Source organism: Osmerus mordax, chromosome 9, assembly GCF_038355195.1.
Source record: "Osmerus mordax isolate fOsmMor3 chromosome 9, fOsmMor3.pri, whole genome shotgun sequence".
In the NCBI taxonomy this organism is placed as follows: domain Eukaryota; kingdom Metazoa; phylum Chordata; class Actinopteri; order Osmeriformes; family Osmeridae; genus Osmerus; species Osmerus mordax.
Genome location: NC_090058.1, coordinates 17,505,780 through 17,510,266, shown reverse-complemented (window position 1 = coordinate 17,510,266; position 4,487 = coordinate 17,505,780).

The window sequence follows — 4,487 nt, the reverse complement described above, 5'->3', positions numbered from 1 at the left end:
CTTGTGGTGAAAAAATCCCTTTCTCAAACCCCAGAACTGGAAGAGATCCGCACTCGGGCACGCCGAATTGTGGGTCATTTTAAATCCAGCACCAAAGCCAAGGAGAAGCTGTCGGAAATGCAGGTCAATATGGGAAGAAAAGAACTGAAAATGATCCAGGAGGTGGACACCAGGTGGAACAGTGTTTTTGCCATGCTGGACAGACTCTACAATATCAGAGAACCACTTGGTGCAGCTCTCACCACTTTGAGCACAGACTTGAGTCCCATCACTGCTGAGGACTATGAGACAATCCGACAGTGCCTTGCCGTTTTAAAACCATTCCATCAAGCCACTGTGGAGTTGTCAGAAGAGAGAAGGGTGTCTGGATCCAAAGTGATCCCACTAATCAAAATGCTGAAGCACACTGTAGTGGGACAGTGTGCCCAGATAAGGCACAACGTTGGTGCCAAACTTGCTACGAATTTGAAAAACAATTTGCTGGACAAGTTCGCTCTCCTGGAGAAGATATCGACACTGTCTGTGGCAACACTACTGGATCCCAAATTCAAAGCAGCGGGGTTCTGCAGTGCCACTTGTGCACAGGGTGCCACTGTGAGGCTGACCAGGGAATGTGCCCACTTCTTTGAGGCCGATGTCTCAGAAGGTTCTGCTCCACAGGAGTCAGCAGTGACACCGGGTACCTCGGCTCAAGAAGCTGAGGACAACCTTTGGGCCCTGCTGGACTGCGAAGTAGGATCACAGCAGGTGACCAACCCAACTGCCAGTGCCACTGTGGAGGTTCAAGGGTATAGTATTTCCCATTTTATTGTTTGCTGCTGAATTACAATTGGTTGAATTAAATGACAATGCTTTTTCTCTGTAGAATTAATACAAGTACATTTCTTTCTATACAGTTATTTGAAACAACCAAATGTGGCCAGGACGGAGGACCCTCTGGACTACTGGGTCACATGCAAGGCCCTTTACCCTCAGTTATTTAACCCTCGTGCTGCCTTCGGGTCACATGACCCAAAGGTTCATAACGAACCATCGTTGTGTTTACCCAATTTTACCCAATACAAAAACAAATAAAAATAATTTTCTTTTAACCATTCCAATGTGGGGGGTCTGAGACAGCCTGACAGTTAAAAGAAAATGCTTCACTTTGTTTTTGTATGAGGTAAATTTGTCGCAATACGACGGTGGGTCACAATGACTTATGGGTCAGAATAACCCGAAGATAACACAAGGGTTAAAGTGGCCATGCAGTTTCTGTGCACACCAGCATCCTCAGTGCCTTGTGAGAGGATCTTCTCCAAGGCTGGAGAAATTGTGAGCCAGAGGAGAAGCCGCCTGAAACCCAGTACAGTCGAACAAATCCTGTTCCTGAATAAGAACTATAAATGTTCTCAAATCAGACTGTTGCACAAACACATTCCCCCGAACCCCGTTATGGTACACTGCCTTTTCATATTGCACAAGCACATCCCCACTGTCCCCACAAGTATTCCCCTGATTCACAATACATATCACAAATGTAAGGAAAGAGACAGCTATATAAGCAGAGTGGTCGTGTAGGCTACTACTCTGTATCAGCGGTCATTTAATACTTCCATACACTTAAGCATTCTACCGCCCTTATACTGTTTGCTGAACATTACAAAGTGTGGTGTAGACTAGTTGAACATCACAGTAAAACATATTTATTGTATGAAAATTACACAGTTCTCAAATACACATGTATGGTTTTAATGAATGAACACGAATATTAGACCACCACGTAGCCTTACAAAAATGAAGACATTGAATAATTAACAGGCGAAGTACCGTCAGAAACTACTGGTACATCTCATTCAGTTGAGATGGCTGCTATGATTTTAGCTGACCACTAGATGTCACTGTGCTCTCCAATTTCAATGCGACAATAGTTCGGCTCTTTGGTTCGGCACAATCCGGAAGAAACCACCAAAGCTTCACAAGGCATCGTTTTCCCATCCCTAATATTGCCCCTGTTTGTCCCCTTTTGTACTCACCAGGCGCGAGGTAGATGAGGAACAGGTGTGCCTCGTTGAGGCTTTGCTCCTGTAACGAGGCCAACGGGCTGCCAGGCCCATGGCTGACAAGGCCCCCTTGTCACATACCCCCCCCCCCTAGGAGCAAAGCCGGGCCCAGCAGGAGAGAGGAACGAGGCCCAGAGAGAGTGGAGGCGGGAGACGCCATCGGCATTGCCGTGTTCGGCCCCGGACCGGTGACGGACATTGTACGAGAAGTCCTGGAGGGAGAGAAACCACCTGGTGATGCGAGCGTTGGTGTCTTTGGCCCTTGCCATCCACTGCAATGGGGCATGATCCGTGATCAAAGTGAAGTGGCGACCCAGTAGATAGTAACAGAGTTCCTGGACCGCCCACTTGATGGCAAGGGCCTCTTGTTCTACCACTGCGTACTTCCTCTCTGCAGGAGTCAGCTTTTTACTGATGAACAGAACAGGGTGTTCCTCTCCCTCAAACTCCTGTGACAAGACCGCACCAAGGCCAGTATCCGATGCGTCGGTCTGGACAACGAAAGGCTTCGAGAAGTCCGGGTTACGCAGTACTGGTTCAGTCGTCAAGGCCCTCTTTAACCTTTGGAACGCTTGCTCTGTGTCCGTCGTCCACTCGACCTGCTCTGGCATGGTCTTCTTGGTAGGGTCAGAGAGAGGGGCGGCTTCTGCGGAGAACCCGGGTACGAATCGACGATAGTACCCGGGTAAGCCCAGGAATGCTCGCACCTGGGTCTTGGTTTTGGGCCTCGGCCACTCTAGGATGGCCTGTACCTTCTTCGTCTGGGGCTTAAGAAGACCCCGTCCAATGGTGAAGCCCAGGTAGCGCCCCTCCGTCAGGCCCAAGCAGCACTTCTTAGGGTTGGCCGTCAGCTCCGCCTGTCGTAGGGCCCCTAAGACCTTCCGGAGGTGGACCAGGTGATCCTCCCATGATACGGAGACAACTACATCATCCAGATAGGCTGCAGCATAGCCCCCATGGGGTCGCAGGACTTCATCCATGAGTCGTTGGAACGTGGCTGGTGCCCCATGGAGGCCGAAAGGCAGGACCCTGTACTGCCAGTGGCCGCTTTGGGTACTGAATGCCGTCTTCTCTCTGGCCTCCGGGGCCAGGGGAACCTGCCAGTAGCCCTTTGTGAGATCCAGGGTACTGAGGAAACGGGCTGAGCCCAGCCTGTCTATCAGTTCATCAACCCGGGGCATGGGGTAGTGGTCAAAGGCGGAAACCTCATTTAGCCTGCGGTAGTCGTTGCAGAACCGCCAGGATCCATCCGGCTTGGGCACCATTACAACTGGGCTGGACCAAGGGCTGCGGGACTCCTCAATGATGCCCAGGTTTCTCATACGGACCACCTCTTCTTCAACTGCTTTCCGCCGGGCCTCTGGTACGCGATACGGCCGTAGCTGAACGGTTACCCCGGGGGTCGTGTTGATGTGGTGTTGGATGAGTGTGGTGTGGCCCGGACTTTCCGAGAACACGTCGTGGTGTTGGCTGATTAGCTCTCGAAGGTCTTGGTGCTGGCTTGGGGACAAGTCGTCACCGAGAGGCACAAGGAGCTGTGGGGAAGTGACGGCAGCAGACAGGACGGGGTCTCCCTTGCCTTCCCATTCCTTCAGCAGATTGACGTAGACCTGGTTTTCCCGTCGTCTTCCCTCTTGTCTCACCCGGTAGTTCACAGAGCTAAGCCTCTTGGCGATGAGGTATGGGCCCCTCCAGGCGGCCAAGAACTTGCTCCGGGCGTCTGGAACCATCACCATCACCTTATCCCCTGGAGCAAAGACGCGTAGGCGGGCCTGTCTGTTGTACGCTCTCCTCTGGGCCATCTGGGCCTGCTCCACAAGAGGGAGCACTCTCTGCACCCGGTCTTCCATGGCTCTCACATGGTCAATGGTGGTGAGAAAGGGGGAAGGCTGTTGTTCCAAGGTCTCCCTCCCCAAGTCCAGGAGGCCACGTGGTCGTCGGCCGTACACTAGTTCGAACGGGGAGAACCCAGTGGAAGCCTAGGGAACCTCCCGGACGGCAAAGAGGACGTAGGGGAGCATGAGATCCCAGTCCCTCCCATCTTCGTCCACCACTCGTCGGAGCAGTCGTTTCAAGGTTTGGTTGAACCTCTCCACAAGGCGGTCGGTCTGGGGGTGGAAACAGAGGTTCGGAGATGTTGGACCCTCAGCATCCCACACAGGTCCTTCATCAGTCGGGAGACAAAAGGGGAGCCCTGGTCTGTCAGGATCTCCTTGGGAACACCCACCCGACTGGTGAGGAGAAAGATTTCTTTTGCGATGGCCTGGGATGTGGCCTTCCGTAGCGGGATGGCTTCTGGCCACCGGGTGGCGTAGTCGACCATGACTAGGACGTATTCGTGGCCCCGGGATGACGGAGGGAGGGGCCCCACGATATCCAACCCGATCTGCTGAAACGGAACGTCTATGATAGGGAGCGGTACCAATGGTGCTGGAGGCGGTCGCC